The sequence below is a fragment of the Dioscorea cayenensis genome, chromosome 9, assembly GCF_009730915.1.
Source record: "Dioscorea cayenensis subsp. rotundata cultivar TDr96_F1 chromosome 9, TDr96_F1_v2_PseudoChromosome.rev07_lg8_w22 25.fasta, whole genome shotgun sequence".
In the NCBI taxonomy this organism is placed as follows: Eukaryota; Viridiplantae; Streptophyta; class Magnoliopsida; order Dioscoreales; family Dioscoreaceae; genus Dioscorea; species Dioscorea cayenensis.
In genome coordinates, this window is record NC_052479.1 from 11,625,660 (window position 1) to 11,636,444 (window position 10,785).

Sequence of the window (10,785 nt, forward strand, 5' to 3'; positions counted from 1 at the left end):
ATGATTGGAGATCTCGACTCACCATTACAAGATACCATGGAGCTGTCAAACTGAATCGACATCTTAGTTAAGCATGCTTTTGAAAAGCATGAGATAGGTTCACACATTACTAAAAGAGACAATCAAGTAGCTCGGCATTCTATAAAAGAATAACATATTGAAGAAAACGAAGAAAAATAAGTTATTGAAATAATTGTTAGAAGTGATTGAAGATAGATGAATTTAGCAGAAATTTGTAGTAATGGCAAAGATTGAATTGAAGAAACATCTGCCGTGGAAATAGAATGTGATCAAGGGGTAAGATTAACATTTTAAGTGTTTGAGTGTCGATTATTTTACATTAAGGTTTGAGAAGAGTGAGCAGAGCATGAGATTAATTATATCAAGATGATTGGTTTAATTTCGAAGCAAGTCTTGATGGTTTTCGTGGGCGGCCGAGGTTGGATCATCAAAGAGGGTGCATGTCGTCGAGTCTTTCGGGTTAGTCCGTTGAGTTAACCAAAGTGCACCCACATTGCGGTGACTCATCAAACCGCTATCCTTTGAAGTTTTTGTAAAGATATAAAGCTTGGTTTTGTAAAATTCTAAGAGTGCTCTTTGTTCATTGAATGTTTCTTTTGCATGAATTATCTTGTCTTATAGAAGTGTTATCGAGGTTTAGTTATATACAAAAAGTTCTTCCTCATGAACTCTAGTTTCTATGAAGTGATTATCAGTGGTATCAGAGCTCCGAGGTGGATGCTGTGATGGTTCTAGGGTTTTTTCTGTTGTTTTTGTATTGGTGCTATCTTTGATGGTATTGTAGGGAATTATGTACAGCAGATGTTTTGATGGGATTTACATTGTGTGATTATGTGGCGAATTGTTGAAGTGCTCTTGTGAGCACCTTGTGCCTATGCTAAGAGTGCGTGGGTCATTAATTGTGTGAAGAAAAAGTCACTGAAAGCGTGCAAAGTCATGGCATTGAGCTTTTCATACTACATACTCGTCTCACTCACTGTTGCCGAATTTTCCAGATGAGGAAGGTTGTGAGCAGTGGAGGCTAGCATCGAATGAAAGACATTCTTCAGGTCACCCGGAGTTTATGGAAGGTTGTGGAAGATAGTATAAAAGAAGGAGGAGAATGAAAGAGGAAAAAGATTTGGAGAATGATGCAAAAGCCTATTCTTGTTGAAGTCAAAGATGAGACTATTCTTCACAAGATAGTGAGATTTGAAACAAAGGAAATAGGGATCATATTAAAAATGAGAATCAATGTATTTCTCGAATTATTTCAGTATGATAGCAAACATTAAGGCAAAAGTTTGATTTATCACAGATGAAAGAAAGAAGAGTTAGTGCAACATTATTTTACTAGAGTTTTGGTTGTTGTTAATCAAATTAAAGGTATGGGCAGTGAATTAATGGAAGTTGATGTGTTGTTGAAAGTTATGAGAAGTTTATCTTCAAGATTTCGTGTATGTCAGAATATCAATTGAAGCAAGATACATTGCTACAATGATTTTAGATGAATTGAATAGTGCTCACAAGCTCATGAAGCTAGATATAATCGCTTTGAGAAGCATGAAGATAGAACCTTTGTAATTCAAGGAGAAACAAGAGGTGGTAGAAAATGTGCAAAGAGGAAGAATTAGAGGTTTCAAAAGAAAGAGGAATTGATGGCAGTCGGAGAGGGAGTGATTACATTGATCAAAGGCAAGGTGGTCAAAGACAACAATTTACTCTGGATTAATACAGTAGAGAGGTAGAGTTGGTTCAAGGCCATTGAAGATTTAAGAGGTTAGAGACATCAGTGGACGAGATATTAAATAGAGGAGGTCTAAGTAATATACAATGCTTTAATTGTAAGAAATATGGCCATACTCATTCACATTGTTGGTCTCAAAATAGAAAAAGGTAAAGTTCTAATGATTAAGAGGAGGAAAATTCTGGTGAATATGGTAATATGTTCATTGTACATGAAGGGGAAGATAGTGGCTTTTCTATTTGGTTATTAGATAGTGGATGCTCAAATCATATGACATATAGAAAGGATTTGTTTTATAGTTTGGATGAATCAATTAGGCATACTGTGAAATTGCGTAATGATAAAGAAGTTAAGGTGCTAGGAAGAGGCTCAGTAATGATTAGAACACAAGGAGGAATTAATAAACTGATACATAATGTTAAATATTTTCCACAGTTAACTCATAATTTATTGAGTACGGGTAGTTAAAAGCATGTGGATATGATGTTGTGTTTAAAAAGAATTAGTGCGAGAATTGTGAATGCTACTGGGTGATTGAGTGTTGATGTTTTCGAAAGAAAGTAGTAACAATATGTATCCTATAGAATTTTCCTCAAGTTCGAGCAAGTGAATTTGGTTATTAGAGAAATTTTCTTTACTATGGCATAAAAGATATGGGCATTTACATTTTCCAAGGGTTGAAAGTCTTAAATTAGTAGAAGCATTTATTTGGTATGCACCAAGGTAGAAGCCGATGAGTTACTGTGAGATTGTGTGTATGGCAAACAAACCAGACTACCATTCTCATCTGGCAGATCATGGAGGACAAAGAAAAAATTGCATCTTGTGCATGCAGATGTTTGTGGACCAATGCAAATAGAATCACATGGTGGCGGTAAGTATGTTATTTGTTGGATGACTTCAAAAATGGAGTTGGGTGTATCTACTCAAGTACAAATATGAGGTGTATGATCGAGCAATTCTGGCACTTTGTTGAGAGGCAGGTCAGCCCGAAAATTAGAAAATTCTTAGAATAGATGGGGTGGAGAATTTGTTTCTAAAGAATTTGCTAAGTTTTACTTAGATCTTGGAATTAAACATGGATTAACTGTTCTTATACTCGTGGGAATCGAGGTTGGTAGGGAGGAAAAATGGAACTCTTGTTGAAAGAGCTGAAGTATGTAAATTCCGACTGATTTGCCAAATAACTCTACGGGGCGGGAAACGGTGTTAGTGCAGCATATCTTTCCTAATATTTCTCTTACGAGGCATCATTGAGATAGAGCATATGAGGCTTGGTTTGATGTTAAACCAAAAGTGAATCATTTAAGAGTGTTTAGCGTATAGCATACACACATTTGCACCTGTCGAGAATTCCCACGAGAAGCTAGATAGAAGGGGCTTTCAAAGAGGCATTTTGTTGGTTATTGTACTAATGCCTAGCAGGTGCAGAGTTGTAGACGAGAATCTAAGAAGCTTGTGATTGGTAGAGATGTGAGGAAATTCTGCGAAACTGATTTTGTGCAGGTGGAGATGAAAAGTAGAGTTTCTACTGAGGCAGTCTGTGTTACACGACATGAGAATAGCATTGAAAGTCTACGAGGGATGGGTGAAGGCGAGGCATTTAGAGGTTAAATTGTAGGAAATGGCAGAAAGTGGTATTGGCCATATGCGGCGTGGTAGTTCTGGAAATGGGCAATCGGGAACATTTGGTGAGATCAAGGGTTGTTGAATCACACCTATCACGGAGGGTTAGAACACATTGAAAGAAATTTATGAAGGTTGTACTTTTGCATTGTGTTATTCACTGATACTAGAAACATGTGAAGAAGTGAGTGAAATCGATTACGTGGAAGAAACAATGGGAGATGAAATAAAAGCTATAGAGAAGAATAAAACTTGGGCTTTGTGTGACCTACCCGTAGATAGAAAAGCTATTGGTGTGAAGTGGGTGTACAGAACCAAATATACACCAAATGGTGAAGTTGAGAGTTATAAGGCCAAACTTGTTGCAAAAGAAATTCTTAGGAATATGGGGTTGATTATAGGAAGTGTTTGCTCTAGTAAGAATGGATACAATCAGGATGATCTTGACTTGGTTCTCAAAGAAGGTGCCCAATTTACCAATTAGATGTAAAATCTTTGAATGGTAAAATTAAAGAAGAGGTGTAGGTGTCTCAAACCAAAGGTTAAGCAAGCTAAAGAAGGTCAAGTATACAAGCTGTTTAAAGCTTTATATGGACTGAAACAAGCCCAAGGGCATGGTATGAAAGGGTAGATGCTTGGTTTATTTCACAAGGGTCTCATAGAAGTCCGATAAAACACACTATATAAGAACTGGAAAATCTACTTCTAGATATCATATGTATTATGGGATGATTTAATCCTTGTCAATCAACAGTAGAAGCGTAAAGCAATTTAAAGAGGCTATGAAGAGTGATTTTGATATGAATAACTTGGGTTTGATGAAATACTTCTTGGGTTTGGAAATAAGTCAGAGTGAATATGGTATGTATCTCAAAAGAAGCTAAAGATTTATTGAGACAGTTTGGTATGCAAGGTCGCAAGCCGTGTGGGGTTACAATGAGCCAAAGCACAAAATTATAAAGTTGAATGAAGATGCATAGAGAACTAATGCAACTATTTATAGAAGTCTAATTCGTAAGCTCTTATATTTGACTCACACTAGGCCTAATTTAGTATATGCTATCAATTTACTTTCTAGACATATGGCTCAACCTACTAAAATTATGTTTTGGGGTTGCTAAAGCTCCTCATGAACTCTAGTTCCTATGTAGTGATTATCAATAACTTGATATGAACATATTTGAATGGTAGCTAAGAGAGTACGCCGCCAATGAGAAGCATCCGATGTGTCGTTGGAGATGGAGGTTCCTTCAAGTTGAACAATGGCTTGGCTAAGGTTCTATACTATTCTTTATCAACACTTGTTAATCAAATCAACCTCTTCTTCTATTAGATGATATTGTTAAATTGTTGAGGTGGAAACCATGTTCATAAATAATACCTTATTACAATTTTGTTTTTACTATCAACTTTTGTGAAAATTTAATTCACCCAAATGTTCTAATTAAAAAAGCATAAGTTGTAATGAATGTGGTGGCATGATGAGGTCCGTGAATAGACTTGGGAGCTTTATGCATAGGATGGACGAGGGCCACTTTTCCTCTTATATCAAACTCAAGACAAATGGCAAGAGGAACTTTGTTGTAGTTGATGTTAAATTGGGTTTTCTGAATAAATACTATTTATTTCCAAAAGAAGGAGTGGAGAATTTAGTTTTTAAAAAATCATTTTATGATGAGATAAATAAAATGAACACCTTGTAAAAGTCATAGCAAAAATACCTATCCCGAAGCAATAAAAATGCTCATCGACAATGGCTAAATTTGTTTAAGGTGACAAGATTATCTCAAAATGACAATGAGACATGATGATGTGACTGAGGTGGCATAGACAATATTATATATATATATATATATATGTTATATGCTCACATATAATGATGTAATAAAAAATATATATATATATATATAAATCAAGTAATGATTTATAATTTGCAATCTTTCATTTGTACCTTCGTCTATTAACTGTGAGTTTCCTGGTCAGAAATTGGGGCATTAATAATAGAGCTTGCCCATATTAGGAAGAAGAGTCCACAATAAAATAAATAAATAATATCGATTCGATATATCCTCATGGTGTCTTTCATTGACACGACAACCAAGGTGAGTATTTTCAATCCCGCTGTTGATATGTGGTAGACCACTTTTCTTAATTACCATCTGATAGAGCAATTTGAATGCAATTGCTAATAGGTCATGCTAGTAGTTTGACCTAGAAATATGAACATGGTGCTCGAGGGGGTTACCGAGTATAGCATAATGGCTCTAATTTAACTATGTAAATCTTCTAGACTAGGTGCATTTGAGGAAGATAAAGAAAATTTTGCCGAGCATACTCCTATCAGACCCATTAGATCTTTCCAATATGTCTTCCTAGTACAAGAGATTCTCATGGATAGAGGTGGTTATCCTTGAATTGGTGTTTAGTAGCCTCTTGTTTGAAAAATAATATGGTTTATCTTGGTTTTGACTTTGGCTATTTTGTAGATCAAATTATTGTGGAAGAGTTTGATGGAATAAACAATTTGCTAGGTTTGGCTTCTAGTTATATTTTCCTTCTAAGAAAATAAATTAAGATAAACATTTTGTGACTTAGTGATCATGCAATTTTTATTCCTTGTGTTATTGTGTTTGAGGTATTTCATGATCATTGTGTAAATGGGATCAATGGGACTTCCTTCACAATCTTCCTAATACTATTGAGGTCCTCGACTACACATTATGAATTTGGAAACAACTTTTAGATCTAAAGGTCATTTTCATTTTTTAGCTTTTCCAAAGATTTATACGCTATCTTCAAGGGTTTTGATAAATGATTAACATAATTATTTGTGTCATAGCTATTATTGATAATCTTTGGGAGAGTGCTAATCGATGGAAGTCTTAATGCCCGAGTGTTAGATCTCATAGAAAGATTAATGCCTAGTATTTTGTGTTCATCTTTAGTTAATAATCACAATTTCTTGTTCATTTGTTTTACTACATTACACTTTATCATTTTCCCTAACTTAATACGCAAATTTTCCAATTGACAAATAAGCCCATTTTAACAAGGAATGTTCAACTTTAATTACAATGTATTATTTCCTCGGGGTTAATAAATGCTGTGACTTAATGTATAAAGGGATTTTATCCATCACAGGATCTCACTTTATTTTCTTGTGGGCTTCTTGCTCTCAAATTCATGCCTGCAGTAGATTAGCTTTGCCAGTGCACATTATTATTCTCCAGTTACAATGCATTTATACAATCCACCTTATTTGACAATTGTATGTATGTATGTCTATACTCATCCCAGTGTTAAGTTGCGGATGCTTCACAAGGATCCATATGGGACTTGCATGTATAAAAGACATAATTCATCACACATGTCACTATTGACTCATACATCTGTGCTGTGCTTGAGGGATTGTAAATATCATTAATCTAGTCTTCTAAATCTTTTATTTAAGTTGATTTATTACCAAGATTTGAGATGAGGATCGCTTGAGAGAATTTATAGCCATAAGGATAAATGCTAGATTCCTAAAGTGCTCATCAGTATGCATGTTTGACGGATAAATTGTGAGTTGTTAGCCATGAGACTTGTTCTTTATATTAGATAATCTTTGGACTACATGTGTTTTGTTATTTAGCTCTTAAAATAATTTTGCTTGTTAGATGATGGAGTTGAATCAATTAATAGCCAACAGAAGCCTATAATGACTATATCTTGTGAAGCTGATTCGAGAAGCTACTACTGCATGATAAATATCCTTCAAGCAGTATTATTTTGTTGTATGGACATGGCAATAGAATTTGTGCCTTTAAAGCGGTCGATTACATCATCCTTCCCACATTGATTTTTAATTGTTCATATCGAGTTTGTTTCTTACATTGTAATGACATACTTCTTGTTTGCAGTTGTGATTACAAGGTTGTTTCAACTGGGCAACAATGCTTTCTATGGGAATAACTACATTCAGGTTATATGTCCATTCTATAATACCAATACTTGTCAATGTGATGTGTAGGCAGGATGTTTTTGTGTTATGTGGTGGGATCCTTGGCCTAATCTGCTGAAGCTATCTACCCTGCTGGTACATTTTCACGCACATGGAAGTGTAATACTTCCCTTGAGGGTTTGTTGATCCACAAGGACCCACTTATTCTCATTTCAAATATAAAGGAAGGGATATGGAAGTGGAGTAACTCTACTATTTCCTGGTAACTTTGCTTCTTCGATGCGTAAGTGCAAGGGGCTTTTGTCCGCTGCTTTGAGTTGAGCTGAAGGTTGAGTCTTTGGTGCTTACATTGCGGGGTGGCGCAAGTTTAGAAGTGGTAATGAAGAGGATGTAAAGTGTATAAAACACACGCCACTGAGTTATTTCCCAAAATAGGGCGTGATGAGATTCCTCTGCTGTGCCAGGAATGCGAACATAGATGCAAGTTAATGCCAATTAGTTGGGAGAGGTTTACTAATTTTTAGATGTTTCAACATGTTTATGTCACAAAACTAAGACATATATGAAGCAAGCTTTGTGGGAAGAAGACATAGATGCAAGTTTATATCACAGTAATTTAGAGAACTTAATAGATCTTGGTGGGAGTGACCAAAAGCAATATGGAATGATGGGTGACACTTTTGTGGTTGTAACTTTCAAACATGATATACAAGGATCCTTGAAGATAATTAGAGGATCATGTGCAATCATTTTCATGTATTAGTGATCCATATAGTTTAAGTGGTAAAATTTCAATTAAATTTGATTGTGCTTATTTGTTCAAATTTTCATAATGCCTGATGACAATATGGCTGGAATATTTCACCCTCTCAAGGCTCGTGGCTTCTTATTTTTAATGTCTGCCCTTGTGTATGAATTGGTAAGGTTTTTCCTGGTATCTTGTGTCTTGTACTATGTTCCAATGTCATGGTATAAGTTAAAATTACCGATTATTATTCGCATGGGTATCACAATCTTAAATGTCTATACAAAATCATATGCTTTTAGATATGCATCGTTACTAAATCTCAATTTGACCTTTAGATGCTTTTCTATTGTCACCTTGCAGGCTTTTGATTTATTGTTTCTTTATTCTTAGTGAATGATGTATTACACATTCCATTTCTAATAGTAATCATAAAGTGGATGTACTTGAAGTTAATCATTTTACGAGTTCAAGCAAAATTATCCTAGTTGGAAAATGTTATCCTCTCTACTGACATATGAGGGTTTAAAGTTGCCATATGTTGGAAGTTTCATACTATTATTACATTCACTAACTTGGCTGAGTGGAAGAATTCTAAAATGATAAACATTTCTTCAGGTGCTGTCCTTTAATGTGGTGTTGAGTATGTTGTCTATTTGAGTAAAATTCATTGCGAGTTGCAAAAGGAAAAGATTGGACTCCCCAGACGGTTGTGTTGCGAGTTGCATTAAGTTGACACATTTCTTGAAGAGCGACTAAATATGGGGCTCCATTTTATTCTGCTTTGAGGAAGGCCTAAAATAATTATTTTTGAATTCCTCTTATGCTTGTACTTTCCTTTTATCAAGATTTTTAGTGGAAATAGAAGATGAAAAATAGTGTTTTGACCTTTTATTAAGACCAAACATGCTTTGAACCTCTTGCCAATCTGGATGGTTTTGGCGATTGATCCATCATAAGAAAGACTATAAATTTGGATGTGGTTTTGTGACGGGTTGGAGAATAAGGCCAACGGTGAATTTATTTTTGAAGTTGAAGGTTATAGCTTATTATTGGAACAAGTTGGTTGAGCATTGTTGCGTAATATTCTAACAATCCTTTTTATTATAATTTCAAAAGAGAATTGAGTTTGAATTTTCTCAACTAAATCAAAATATATTCAATTGATTGCTTTCAACATTCATCTTTCTATTTTAGGAAATCATAAGGCAAATGATTCTTTAGTTCATCAAGTCATATTCATCATAAGTAAATCCTTCTCGTTACATTTTTAATTTTCAGAGTTGGTTTATCTTTTTATTACTAAGAAAAAGAAAAAGACTCTTTCCAGCAACAACAGAAATATTTGGAGTCGCATCTTCAGAAACTCTGCAATGTGATGGTTTTGATCAAAAGTAGCAACCCATGGTCAGGGGTGGGAGACGCAAGCATCACGGACTTTTCGCTCTCGTCTTCGACCTTGAAAACTTCTGTATGCCAATTGATGTGGTTTTTACATAACTAGGATGAACACGATTAATAGCATTCGGTTGTACTTCTTGGCCAAAACCCTTGTGTATGCATTCGGTGCAACTTTGGATATCTTTGTATGATGGTAACGTGTGTGGCTAGCCTCAAATTCAAGATTCCTTTTTCAAGTCTTCGAGGGAAGCGTCAAGCACATTTCTCAATCACCTCTTCCACTTAGGTTGTCTATATACATTAATTCTCCTTTGGTGTGCATACCATGCAATGAGGAAACCAAATATAAAATATAATTAAGTTGATACACCAACACCCTCACTACTTCCTGCACCAACATCATCGCAACTACCACCACCATCATTGTCGACAGTGACATCGGGTAGTCTACTCACCAAAACTCAATGGATGGCATACACCATCTAGAAAAATTTCTAGCATTCCGGATCACGGAACACGGAAAGCAGCGCAGGCGCCTTCATGGGCTGAAATCACAAGAGCTTCCAAGCCTCGATGAACTCATCTTTTTACGATCGATAGAGCAACCCTGAAGCCCGACCGCAGTGTTGATTGATGTATTCCATGTAAATGGGGATACTAAAAATGCGAGCAAGGGTGCATTTCCAATATGCATTGTGTGCCAAATTGTTTGGCAAAAGCTCCTACTTTTGAATACATCAAGACTACCTTGTTAGGGTCAATGGAAAGACTTGGGAAGATGGTGATCTCTAACATAGCAAATGGTTTCATGTTAGAAGATGTAAATCGATGAAGTAGAAACAAAAGATCATCTTTGGTGGACTTTGGACTATAAATGGGATGACTCTCCAAATTGCCCCGTGGCAGCTATACTTTGAGCCGGTCATGACCAGACTCTCAGTAAGCGTCGTTTGGGCCTTGAAACTCCATAATCTCTCGGTTCATGTATTCTCTTTTTAGGGCCGGAGTTCGCTAGAGTCCTGTTTGAGATTAACCCTAGCCGAGGAATGCAGGCGGTAATTTGTAGCGGTATCCTCAAATATTTATCGACTCACGGTGAGTTAACATTTTATGGACAACAACATAGGGGGTAGATTCTATACTCGGCCTTGAGTTAGACCTAATCCTAGGGGCAAAGTGGAAATCTTATTAGTTAAATTAGGATAAACTATAAATTCAAATATCAAATCCTTTATTCTACAAGGACTATAATCCTTAGAGAGTTTGAAATTTTGCTAATTATAAAAATTCAAACCTCTCAACCTAAGTCCAATGTTCTACAAT